The sequence below is a fragment of the Neophocaena asiaeorientalis genome, unplaced genomic scaffold (assembly GCF_003031525.2).
Source record: "Neophocaena asiaeorientalis asiaeorientalis breed wild unplaced genomic scaffold, Neophocaena_asiaeorientalis_V1.1 scaffold123, whole genome shotgun sequence".
Taxonomy (NCBI): domain Eukaryota; kingdom Metazoa; phylum Chordata; class Mammalia; order Artiodactyla; family Phocoenidae; genus Neophocaena; species Neophocaena asiaeorientalis.
Window position 1 is genome coordinate 773,507 of NW_020173666.1, and position 13,819 is coordinate 787,325.

The window sequence follows — 13,819 nt, forward strand, 5'->3', positions numbered from 1 at the left end:
AATAATTGGCTATCTATATGGAAAATAAGGAAACTGGATTCCTACCATACATCATATAGGAAATTAATTCCAGACAGATTACAGGCTTAATGTTTAAAACAAAACTTTAAACCTTTAAAACCTTTAGGCAAGAATGAAAAAATAAAGTATTTCACAGAAGGGGAAAACCATGTAGCCAATAAACAAATGAAAATATGTACAGTTTTATCCAGGTTAGATCTCTTGGTCCACCATTAAAATCACTTCCCATGTACATTTTACTCTGTGGGCCTTCCCCCTTCTTGACTGGCAAAACTTCCATCCTGGTTAATTTATTTAATCCCCACACCTATTCCCTGGCACTCCTTATGCCTCCATTCCCTGCCTCTTTTTTTTTTTTCCCTTGTGTCATGCACTTACCACATCTGACACTTTTTGTTTTATTTCTTAACACCCCCCTCCCCAACTAGATGGGCAAAAATTAGAAAGTCAGGCAAAACCAAGTAATGCCCAGTGGAAGGGAAAGAGGTAGTATACAAGCCTGGAGTCAGGACGTGTACATTCTAAGATGCTCTTCCTTAAGAACTAAGATATGATGCAATTAAATTGCTCTATAAAGACTTATGCGTGAAAAACAGTGAAAACAACCGTTGAAACTCAAGATGGATAAGATATATGGTTGTCGAAGGAATAACTATCTCTTGCTTGGGAGATCAGAAGTTTCATGGAGAAGCCAAAGTTTAAGCTAAGCCAGCAAGTCTACCTGGTGTTCAAGGGGGAGGTGGTCTACTGCAGGCCAAGGGAATGAATCAACAGGGTACTTGAAAATAAGTACTTCAGTATGACTGGATATGGATGTAAACATGGGGGTACCATGGACAAACAGGCTGGAGAGAGACAGACCAAATCGTAAAGCGCCAGTGATGTACTGCTCTACTGCACTAGGAGAAGGTGGGCTTTTTGTTGTAGTATTTTAGCAGGCTGACTAACATATTTAGTCAAGGGTAGCCACTAACTCTGGGTTTATGTGGAGGCAGAGTGAGGTGGGGAGAGAAGTAGAAACAGGTAGAAAAATGCCAACAAAACACCGTCTCAACAGGAGTAGGAGGCATTCCTGCTGAGTGATGGAAAAGGCATAATAAGCACAGGAATCTAAGCCTCAAAGAGCCACAGAAGACCAAGAGGAGGCAAAGTACAAGGGGCAGGGATCCCAGGACCAGTGACCAGGGGAGCCAGGCAACAGGAACCCACTACAGTAGGCGCCCCTTATCCACAGCGAATATGTTCCAAGACCCCCAGTGGATGCCTGAAACCACAGATATTACCAAACTGTACATATGCTATGTCTTTTCCTATACATGCGTACTTAGGATAAAGTTTAATTTAGAAATTAGGCACAGCCAGAGATTAACAACAAGAACAAAATAGAATTATTACAAACACTGTAACAAAAGTTATATGAATGTGGTTTCTCTCTCTCTCAAAATATTTTTTTCCAAAATATCTTATTGTACAAATTTAATGCCTTTTCCGCGCCTCAACTAAGCGCTTATCGCGAACCGTGGCCGTAACATTTGTGGTTTGAGGTGAGACAGCAAAACTAGCACAATTTTCTCTTTCCTTCTGCACAATTTCACAGATAGAAGATTCCTTCTTACTGTAGATCTTAGCAACCTCGACATATGATTTTTCTCTTTATTAAGTTGTTAAGTTTCATCTTTTCACTTAAAGGAAGCACTTTACGGCTGCTCTTTGGCTCGTCCAAATTGACGGCATCACCACTCTTGTGCTTATTAAGTAAAATAAGGGTTATTTGAACACATGCACTGTGATACCGACAATGGGTCTGATAACTGAGCCAGCTACTAAGTGACCAACAGGCAGGATATGCTGGATGAAGGGATGACTCACGTCCCGGGTAGGATGGAACAGGCCGGCATGAGATTTCATCATGCTACTCAGAATGGTGCACAATTTAAAATTTATGAATTATTTCTGGAATTTTCCATTTAATATTTTTGCACCGAGGTTGACCGTGGGTAACTGAAACCATGGAAAGTGAAATCTCAGATAAGGAGGGACTACTGTAGTTAAATTAGGACTTAGAAAATGGCAGAGGAAACAGGGGACAGTGATGGTGGAGAGGGAAAGAAATGTCAAGCCCCAGAAGAAAGACCTAGCAAAACACAGGAGTTCGGAGTTCAGTTTTAGATGTATTGAATTTAATGGTGCCTAACGGGCATTCAGGCCAGCCAGGAGACTTCCACATGGAGGAGGCCCTGAGGTCATCTCCCAGACTAAATAATAGCGAATAATACCCTTGCCTGCAGGAAAGTGGATACCATTCTGAATCTGACTTCTGTAAGTGACTTTATAAATTACTCTGGGCTCTGTGTATGTGGGTGGCTTCAGATCATCAGTAAGGGCGCATGATCAACCTTGATCACCAGTGTCTGTCCTCCCCAAGTGGTCTGGTACAGTGGGGTGGCCTGGGCTGGGGAGGAATTTGTTTTCTTTACAGCAGGCCGCAGCTAGACTGGTCCTCCCTGAGGGGACCTACTCTGCCCTGTGGAGCCAGATGGAAGTGGGCGTGTGGTGGCATGTCCCTCTTGGAGGCTCCAAGGACAGAAGCAGCCTTCTGCCTCAATTCCCTCAGTTCCTCTTAGGTAAGGTAGTGTAGTGACAAGTCCGTGGTGAGAAAAATAAGCAAAATGAGAATTAAGTTTGCATTTTAAAAAAACTTGATAAGATGTTCCAAATAATTTCTAGATGGTGAAAATACAAAACGAGACCCTAATAGCTCAAAAATCCTGTTTGGTTGCCCACTCTACAAGAAGAAGTGGGCTTTTTTTTTTTTTTTTTTTTTTACAGATGGGAGCCTTTTATTATTATACTCTGTTTAGCACATCGAAGATAACATGTAACTGATTTTGTCAAGACTGGCCACTCCAGGCCTACATGGAGGTGGGGAGAGAAGAAAGAGGTAGAAGCAGATAGAGATGCCCATAGAACTCTGTCTTGCCTGGGATGGGAGGAAGCACTGGAACAGGCAGAAGCCCAGGAATATGAGCCTTGATGAGCCAAAGAAGACTGAGAGAAACCAAACTGCCGAGGGCAAAAGAGGACCGCCGACCAGGAGCCAGGCTCCATCACCACGGAGGCGCCATCTGAAACCATCCTGTTATGACGTCACTCCCTCCCGCACCTATACGGAGTGGAAGCAGGGACCTTACACAGCTCGGGACTCCCCAGACAGGGCCGAAGCACCTCTACGGGACCGGCCGCTCGGCATAATATCCATCAGGCAGAGGGGAGGAAAGGAAACATCTCTACAGGTTCTTAAATGCTCCCCACTCCTCCTCACCCCACCTCATACACGGTGCTCTTAAATATTAACATTTAGGAAGAAACAGACAAAGGTCTGCAAGCAAGCAAAATAGGTAAGTGCATCCAGAGAGGCAAGTGTGAGGCCCGCGACTGGTTCTCAAGCTGAGATGGGACGGAATGTGTCAGGGAGACTGTTAATGAACGCTAGGTAGCATGGCAGTGGGTGGGGTGGAGCACGGACCCGAAATCCAGACAAGAGCCTTTGGTGTGAGGAGAAGATTCCCTAGTCATTAAAGTCAGCGGCAGGGACTACTCCTTTGTGACAGCTGGAAATATATCCCCCTCCCCCCTCCCAACAAATCCTCGGCTACTCGCCTTTATGCCCTTTACGATGTGTTTCTATAGCTGACAGCGGTGATCTCTTTTCCTGGAACTCTAAGAGCAGGGCACAGAGGAACCAAAACTTACCTAATTATCGGCAGGGCCTATTGTCCTAATACGGTTACCATTCTAGGGAAAAGAAAAGCCTGATTCCTTCCCAGGAAGTGTGTGAGGGCAAAGGCTCACACTGAGAAAAGAAATAAGAAAAGCTCACTAGTCACATGGATGACGGGAAGCCAGACGCCCGAGTTAAAATCTCTTGACGGAACCTTAAAAGCTACATGAGATCGGGAAAGGATGCTCAAGACTTGGGAGGACTGTTTCATCCTAAAAAAACCAGCCTCTCTAAATAAATAGAAAAAGGGCTGAAAGCGCAGATAACAGTATGTCAGCAAAGGGTCGCTAGGGGGCTGAATTAGAGATGACTTTGTTTTTCATCTTTGAGTATCCGTACTTTCTAAATTTTTATAATGACTACTTGGGCTGAGTTTAGGAGCCAACCAGGTGGACGAAAGGGAGTAGGTCCATCTCAGGCAGAGGGGAGACCATGTAAAAGCCCAGAGGCATGAAGCAACACAGGGCAGCATGGATCATGTGCTCTAGTCTGGCTGGAAGGCAGGTGTGAGCAGAGGCGGGGTAGCAGGAGACGGGCCTGCAAAGAAGGCAGTGCCCTGAACACAAGGGCTCCGATGCGCCAGGCGAGGGGATCTGGGAGCCAGGGAAAGTGAGGGCGCTGTATCAACAGACTGCTGTCCACAAGAAAAAAGTTACACGTAATCACTAATCCCTCCCCCATGAATAACTTCATTACCCTGCGGGAACAGCAGATTTAAAAGTACTGTTCTGAAACCTCTAAATGGTTCCTTTTTTTCCCACAAGGAGGGCCTGAGACCTAATCTGATTAACTGAATGGACACAGATGTAATTGGCAGTTTCAAAAAACAATTTACACTTTTTTTCCAAGCTTTTTCAATGGATGAACATCCGGAACTCACTTGACTATAAACTGTGTACACAGTTCAGAGAGAAAAGTGAAATTGCTGTGCCCACTCCAAAGCTCACACCCCTTCCTCCAGAAGCAGAGGTCTGCCCACCTCTGCGGCCACATGTGTTATTTACGGGACAAAGCTACTATCCAGCGCTTGACTTGAGAATCTTCTCTTGGCCTTTCCACGGCACATCCGATAAATTCAAAGGATGCCAAGCAAACTGTTCACCCAGAAATACTTGGTTAGAAATATAAAAATATTTATCACTAGTCCTTTAAGAGGACCCCAGTTTTTCATTTTTGTCTTGGTAAGGTGACATTTTATTTCATCCTGTTTCCAGTTTAAAAGGAAATGGCACTGGAGAGACAAGGCAACTTTTCCAAGTTACTGCACTGTCTTCCCTGAAAGGGAGAAAGGAATGTCAAGGAAGGGGGCGGGGAGCTTAAAAAGAGTGGAACACCAGCAAGCAGGGCCTCCTCTCCTTTTCACCTTAAGTCTTTTCTCTCCCTCATTCACAGCTTTAGGTTCTTTGTTTGTTTAACAAACCATTACAATCATACCCAGTTCAATGGGGAGGAATGTGAACCTCTCTAAGTAGCTGTCCTCGCAATCCACATGTGTGGTCCATCCGCAGCCCATCCGCAGGGGCTTCAATGTGCCGTCCTGTGCTCCTGTCGCCCTGGAGGCCAGGCACCTTGCTTACAATAAGCCCCAATTTCCCACTGCCGCATGCTTCCTGCTCCTTCCCAGTAGCCTATAGCGATGCCTCACGTTGTTCTTCCTTCCCGGCTTGGCTGGCGACTGCCCTGTCCATTTTGCCTGAGCTTGTCCCGCTAAGCTCCAGAGACACACAGGGCCTGGGGTGTTCACCACCCCCTACCTGTCTTCAGCCCACAGACTCACCACCCAATACTTGGCAGTCACATTCCAGGATCTTACTGGTTGTCACGCACGGTCTTCCAGTGTCAATCATACAGTGACCGGAAGATACAAGGGCAAGACACTCCCACCCCCCCACACACGCCCCTAATGAGAACTGCCAGTGCCTTTCTCAGTTCCTAGTAGACATGCTGGCCATGTTGGGATGAATTTCAATTTCTGGCCAAGAAATCATAATATTATTTAGTAAGAATATTCTATTTCAAATGGAGCCAAAAGAACCTTCAGTAAAACAATATTACAGTTCAGTTGAACTCATAAAGTCCTCTCATGCTACTTTGTCTACTAGTGCCCATCTGACAGCCCTGTGAGATGGGCTAGAAAGGCATCTTTATCCCCATCTAACAGATGAGGAAACTGAGGCCCAGACACCTCAGTCCTTTGCCCACAGGCACTGACTAATAAAAAGATAAAAAGATACTGTACTACACAAAGCCTAACGCACAGTGTTAACTTCTAAGAGTGTTAACGCCCGTTAATGTCATGACTGATGACGACGACGACGATGGTGACCAGAGGCCAAACCCGGATGTTCTGAGCTAAACCAAGCACTCTCCACTCCCACCTTGCCATCCTCCCCGGCTAAGCTGTCTACACAGCAGCGGACTTCAGCAGTAGCTTTTACCGCAGTATTTCCAAACAAAGCCTTGGAAGCTGTAGCTGGACTCCCTAGTGCAACTGGTACGTGACCAGCATCTTCCTTAGGCTTATCAGTCAACATCTTCCACAAATGGGAGGCAACCTTTACACATCTTCTTATGTACACAAGTGAGGAGTGAAGATAGGGCAGCTTTAAAGCTTTTGAACTGACGGCGTTGTCAGCAGAAAATTCCAGAGATCTGCAGGTATTACGGGGGCTGTGTGTGGGGAAGGCAGAGGATATGAGAAGTTGTTAACTGCAGGATCTGATTCCCCAAAACACAGAGGATACTAATTTGCTTTTTAAAAAGAGAAGGTCAAAAGAATTCTGTTCTAAGGTATTTCACAGTTTGAGGGGGAAATGTAGCTCTTCTCTTCCAGAGCCTTTTTGAAGTGCCTTGAACCTCCTGCATGTCCTTGACCTCTTTTACTATGTGTTTACAAGCAATTACTAATAAACATGCTCAGATAGAAGTAATTTTTAAAAGCGATCATTGCTTGCGTACCTACTCGGCGACAGGAAACATCAGCTCGAAGGCAGTCAGGGAGACCTCTCAGAAGTTTGAGGCTTCAAACCTGTAAGAAGAGATCTTGCACACCTTAAGCGAACGAAGCTAGAAAAACACTCCCCCTGCCCCCCACCCCCGCTTACATGGCAACTTGAGCTTGCTTACTTCAAGAGCACAAACACATACACAACTGCTAATGTGTGGAGGAGATTTTCTCCTGCTTTTTAGGCATTTTAATAGATGACAGATCAAGTTCAGATGTTAAAATCCTACAGTATAATACTTCAGTAGACCCACCACCCTTAATTCTAAAATGTCTCAGATACACCATATGGCAAAAGTCTGTAACATTTAGATCATCTGATATATTTAAAAGGTGTGCTGAAGTTCATAATGTTGTAACTTAAAAGGTTTTCAACGTCTCAAGTAATCTTGCCCAAGAAGATCTTTAAGTATTTATATTATATCCTTCGTCCTACTTGCAACTGGATTAGAAAAACCCTGATGTTTTCCCCTGCTTTCTGCAAGTAGAAAAAAAAAAAAACAACCATGAAATTGCTTACATAAAATATTCAAAATAGAACTCAGAGGAAATGGCATTTTTAAAAAATCAACAGTATTAGAATACCATAAAACAGGTATGCAAATCTATGTAATAACAGAACCTAAAACAAATTATGAATTGAAAAAACGGTAGACATTCATTTTCAACAAAAGCCTCACTTGAAAAGCTTCATATCTTCATATAGATTTATCAACCGTGCAGGGTGAAAAGGCTGAAGTCTCCAATTTGCATATACAATTCCACGGTTACCAAACCTGGCTATACGTTAGAATTACCAGGGCAATCTTTTAAAAATACAGATTCCTAGGCCACAGTACAAACTAACACTGACTGACAGCGTCGCTGGGGCCCTGGGAACTTATGTTTTCACCAAGTCTCCAGAAAGGTCTACAGCCAGCTTCGCACCACTGATACCTGGTGAGCATTTGGAAACGGGTATCTCTGTTCACCAATCAATTATAAAAGTTGGCTTCTTCCAACTCTTAGGTGGGAAGCTTTTCGGGATTCTCTTTACTGGTACAAAGGTAAATCTATTATGTAACAGCCAATTATATCTCACCTAAGCGATTTATTCACTTGGCCGCCTATTTTCTTCTCTTAATTTGCTCAAAAAGGCTATGTCCATTTATTTTGAATAACGTAAGTTATTAAACAAGAAAATTAAGTTAAAAACAGGAAAATTAAGGCCATTTTCAGACAACTAAAGTTTTAAAATAATCCACCACAATTTAGGGGAAATACTGGAGGTGAGTAGGTTCTCTGAATCACCCAGAGTATTTGTTTTAAACGTACTCTTTGCTTTGCATATGCATAAACACTTCACAAATTATCCTCATGGTCAAGCTCTCTTCTCAAAATACTCAACCTTTATCGTGGTGGTTTAATTGGGTGGTCTCCAAAGGCCTATATTAATTTTTTTTAAGAGCTGTAAAAAACATTAAAGCAAGAGAGTACAATTCTTCTGGATGATTCCTCCTTTGCTCCTACCCATCTCATCAATGGACAATACCAATTTATGAATTTATGAAGAGAGGCAGAGGCTCTCTTCTGCTTCACTAGAAAGGGCGCACATGACATGAAGTACGCAAACCAGGCAGTGGAGTAGCTTAGCTTCATTGTCAAAATATTCAAATTATCACTAAAAGAAAGAGATTCCTTTCTGAATTCAACAATACTCCTTGGCCTCCGAGGGCTCACACAGGAGCTTATTCTTAAGCCGTTCAATGTAAGCAGCACTAGTGAAAGCGGAGAACTCTGGCAGGGAGGAGATCAAGTCCCTCGGCCTTTCCCACCTGCCATCTCAGCCCCAGTTTAATGCTTAAATAGTTAACAATGCAACAGAGAACCTGAAAGCATGCGTGGCCCCAGGGGAAAAATCATGCGCAGTCTACAACAATTTAATAAAGCAGAGCAGAGGCAGTTAGGAAGAATAACACGTCTGCATTTGACGGGATGCTACTTGCAGACGGTGGTTTTTCAGGTCAGAATTTGGATTTCAGAAATCACAGAAAAAAGGTTTTAATATGACAATTCTATTATTTTTTTTGTAAAGAATACGTTTTCTTTTTTAAATGACCCAATAACATTAAACATTTCTAGATATACTTGTTTCTGAGCTTCAGAGTAGGGAGAAAAATCACATTTTTCTAGGAACGAGGATTGGTGCACGGTAAACAGATCAGTTAGAGGGAATTGTCCTAAATAAAGGGGAGATATTTAGGGGGAAGTGATTTGTTTATTCAGTGATGACAAAAACTAAAGTTTAAGTTTCCTGAATCTAGAGCGTTACGATTTCTAGAACGCATTTCTGCTGTCACAATCTGTTTTTCTAAGCATTAGCTTCTGAGCCGCTTTGAGAAACGCGTCTTTTTCTCTGTTAATGAACTGGTTTAGCTGCCTGCTGAGCGCTCACTGAAACCCGAATTGAACAAAGGGATTTCCCTCCAGTTTCAGCTCATTCACTTGGAGCTACTCCTGATTTTGCTTAAGTAAATTCTTCAAACTGACTTTTTTATTTCAAATGATTTGAGTGGGAAAGAACTGGGCGAGCCTTGACACCGGGAGGCCTGCCTCGGCTTCCAGCGAAAGACTTCTCTGGGTTGAGGATGTGCAGGGCCTGTTTTCGAAAAGCCTCCCAGATAAGTTTTTTATTTTCTAAGGACTGTAATTCCAGACGGAAAGGAGCCCACCCGATTTGGCAGATCACAGGCAACTAAGTCTTACTTCGGGGAGCTGGATCACCGCGACTGAGATTATACCTCTGAAGTGGAGACCGTAAACAGGACATTCATTATTCATTTCACAGCAATGGAGTCGTTTTGAAGACGACAGGAGCATGTTGTGAAAGGGTCGCTCAGAGTTTGAACAGATCTGTGGGCCTGGCACCTGGCCCTCTACCTTCTCACACAATCCCTGGGGGACTTCAGTCACCACCCAGGGTTTCAACTACTCCTTGGGGTCACAGACCTCCCAAATCTCTATCTTCAATCCTGAACTTCTTTCAAATTTCAGGCGAATCCATCTACCTTCCTCCTGCACCTCTCAGCTTAGATATCGTCAGTGCCTCTGAAGGTCACCTACCCTAAAGCAGGGGCTCCGCACGGCTAACCCGCCAGGCTTGCTCCTCCAGCACCAGCGATTTTAGCCACTGGCACCACTATGTAATGAGTTAACGTTTATTGGATGCTCACCAGGTCATGGCCATTGTTTTAATCACTTTACTTAATGCTCCAAACAACCAACCATATGCGGAGGAAGCATTAACCTCATCTTACTTATGAGGAAACTGAGGCTTAGGAGTGATGCCAATTTGCCCACGGTCACACAGTCAGCAAGCAGCTGAGCCGGGCTCTGCATCCAGAGTGTGGGATCTGAGAGTCCACATTATTAATAGTCAGTCTCTTCACTGTGTTGCTTCCCAGCTGCTCCAAAGTTAGAAACTCTGGAGGCATACGAGATTTTACTCACTGACTAAGCTATACAGATTCTTCGAGCTTATTGTCTCTCAAATCTGTTTCCTTCTCTTCATTTCCATAGTTACCAGTGTTTGGGTGATGTTTTGCCTTCGTTACAGCCTCCAAATCAGTGCAGCAGGACAACTCTGGAATTTTACTTCGTTTGTCCTCCCAACATCCTTTCTAGCTCATTTAAAACAGGTGCAGGCTTTGTAATTCCTTGTATTTTAGCCCAGATGACGGCAGAAGCAGTCTGTCTTTCTTAACATCTAAACCCAGTGAGGAGACTCTGCCCAACTTCAGGGTCGAGAGAAGGAGAGAGCGGTAAGAGGGAGAGAAAAAGACACTGTCCCCTCCACCCCCAGCTCCCGGGGCTGGGAAGGAAAAGGGGCCCTGGCACAGCTCTGTCCCCAAGGCAGGACAGAACCCTCTAGAGGACAGCTGTGGGTGTGCTCAGGGAGGCCAGGCCTGGGGCAAGAGTGGCAGGGCTTCAAGAGACCACTACCCCACTGTCATATATCAAGGACCAGCCCTCACCTACCGGGTGCCAGGGAAGTCTCCAGATTCTAGGACACACACTCCACGGGGGAAAGGGAGACACCTAAAAATGACTGCAATGAAATTTCTCTCTAGGTTGACGGAATGGGGAATACAAAAGTGAGTACTTCCTGCATACCTGACACCGTGGAATGAGATTCAGACCTGTGAGGGGCGCCTGAGTAAGGTGCAAAGAATCACAGACTTGTGTGCATCTGTGCTATAGGCTAGCTTCAACCGCTACAATGGGAGCCAGATTATTTTTCAAAAAATGCCACCACCCCTCCTCTTGTAGAGAGGAGTATGGACTCTGCAAAGGTGCTGGGGACCTGGCAGCTGTCCTGTGCTTTAGTCCCAGGGGCAGGTAGAGAAGGAAGGAAGGAAACAAGTGCAGATGTCGAGAGTTTACTCACAAGATTAACGCCTCTGATTCCTATGCAAATACCTAGAAAGGGAGAGACAGAGAAAGTTATCTTTAAGGCCTTTATCTTAAACTCTGAATTGCTTAAAAACCAAAGGAAAAAACAGAAGTCTACTAGGAAGAGAAAAGAGAGGCCAGTGCTGCTAGAATCTTGAGGCCCAGGACACCGCCGCTTCTGAGCCTGGACGTGCCTCCCAGACCAGCTGCCCGGACGGAGTTTCCATCAGTTTGGAAACCAGCTGTTTCCAACGGTTCTGGAAACTGTTGGTTTCCAGAAGATGGAAATAAGAGTGTGCTGGAAACTGGGGTGGTGTCGGGGAGGAGAAACGATATAAATGTGACAAATTTGTTGATTCAGAGATGTTGCAGTAACGGTAGGTCCTTGTGACACCAAATGTCTACAGGGATTTGGACTTTGGGGTCAGTCATGTCCTCAAAACAAATTCCATTTAAATTCTGTGGCTGAATATCTGAGACTTCGGATGAGGCTTATGAAGGCCCTGATGAAAACCAGAGAGGATTCTAGATAAGCCAAGATGTATCAGCCAGTATGCCGAGATTAGAACTTTTGGAACAGGGAGTTCTGGTTGGAAGAATTTCAGACATACAAGAATCAGCAAATAGGGGACCCCATTTTCCTGCTGCACAAGCACCCACTAAGTCTGCCCGGCATGTGGGGCGCGTCCACAGGGAAGACAGACCCGGGAGAGGAGGAGATATCTGGGGAGCAAGTGCCCCATCACAGAGGCAGGGCGGGCCAAGACAGTGCCCCCCTCTCTGCTTTGGTTATTAGGAAAATGAGCATTTGGTATTAAATGGTGCCCAAGAAGAAAACCCCCAGACAGGGAACTTGGAAGTTAGGGTGCGTTGAGCAAGCAGACAGAGGTTCGGAAAACCAGAGTGCAGGGCCACCCTCCTCTCCTAAGGGTCTGGCCTCTGCTGACGCTTGCTTCCCTTCTCACACCAGATGGGGGAGCCCAGATGGAAAAGAGGAGGGGGCAGTCAATGAGCACTCACAGGGCTCAGCCCCAACCCGCACCATCCAACAGGGGCAACCACGTGCCGGAGGCTACCTTCCGACCTGTGGTGCCCCAAAACTTAGTGGCGGTGGAGGGTATGCTGGACGATGGGGACCGGCCCACCCTACTGGCCAAGAACTCAATTTTCATGTGGCTTCCTTCAAACTACTACTAGCCTGACAAGTAAAGAGCTTATCAGTAAAGGGACATTTCTACGCACTGGACACCGAGAGATCCCTACTGGTTCCTCAGCCTCTCTGTTCTCAGACTGGCTCCCCTTCATCCCTTCATTCTAACAATGCCGCTGTCAGAGTGATTCTTCTAACATGCAAATACGCTCCCGTCACTTGGCTGTTTGGAATTCTTCAATGGTCCCATTAATTTCCGTCAGTTGCAACCAAGAGTCCTGACTGATCCACTGGAAGTTTTTAATCAGAAGAGCGATATGCTAAGGGCTCGCGTTATAGAAAGAGACCTCAGACAGCAGGCAGACAGACAATGCTCCTGCATTTGTCCATTCTACACGTTAAAATCAGCAATTCCACAGGAAAAAACACAGAAAACAATTCTTTAAAGCTGTGCACAAAAAAGACTAACAGCAATAACTGAACGCTGAAGTTTCTCTGTAAAACTGAGTGTTGACAGGGAGCTCTAAATCTCCCCTGAATCGGAACTAGCAAACGGGAACCACTGTAGGGAAACAACAAAAAATGATGATGACCCTACTGTGGTTCTAATTTGCACGCTGACTGTGTGTGTGTGTGTGTCTGTTCTATGAATCGCTTTTAATTCCTGTGCTCAGACAAAAAGGGAAGAATTACCTTGGTAAATGCCACATAATGGATCAATTAAGTTACTCCCCAAATAAAGTACACTTTGTCATAGTATAAACACGCATAACTCCTAACACTATTTTAAACACACTGATAGAGGTATGTGCTTTATTTATTAATTGTACCCACAATAGTTAACACCCTCCTATATTATTGACCCCCCCAATGCCCTTCATCCCCAACGGCCTTCACTTTAACTTTTTGTTTGTTCAGGGAGTCAAGGAAGTTAAAAAAAAAAAAAATTAATGCTATTTCTTGGATAGTAACTTTCCTTACCTCAAAGTGGTATGATAATGTGTTTTACTCTCCCTTATTCTTTTACTAGAAGCATACTCTACTTAATACTAGGTTGTGTTCCTACAGTTAGTTAAAAAACGTTAACCAAATGATACAATTCTGCTGGAGGAAGTCCAAGAAAGATGGGCTGGTGGAGTGCAAAGAGCAGCGGCTTTGGAGTCACATGGCTCTAGGTCGGGACACTGCTCTGCTACTTGCCAGGTATGTAACCTTAAGCAAGTTCCCTAACTTCTCTTCATGCTTACATCTCTCTACCTGGCAGAGCTGTTGTAAGATTATGCATTACATATGTCCATACGGGGGCACAATGACTGGGGCAGAGTCTGAAGTTTATGTACAAAGTAGATGTGGCCTGTTTAATAAGTATCAAGAATGATTTAATACACTGGGTAAGTTCACAACTAGGAAATATTCATAACCTGTTTCAGAA

The 13,819-nt window shown here is 44.6% G+C and overlaps 1 protein-coding gene across 3 annotated transcripts in view; it reads right to left on the minus strand.

Annotated features, from left to right (window-relative positions):
* Positions 1-13,819, minus strand: part of PLAGL1 (PLAG1 like zinc finger 1) — a 97,127-nt gene that overhangs the window by 15,176 nt on the left and 68,132 nt on the right. For all 3 annotated transcript variants that reach the window (XM_024747932.1, XM_024747931.1, XM_024747930.1), the window contains exons 5-6: positions 11,233-11,264; positions 6,761-6,830 (exon numbers count right to left, since the gene is read on the minus strand). The gene's annotated coding sequence lies outside the window, so the exon portion shown is untranslated. The remainder of the gene's footprint in view (positions 1-6,760; positions 6,831-11,232; positions 11,265-13,819) is intronic.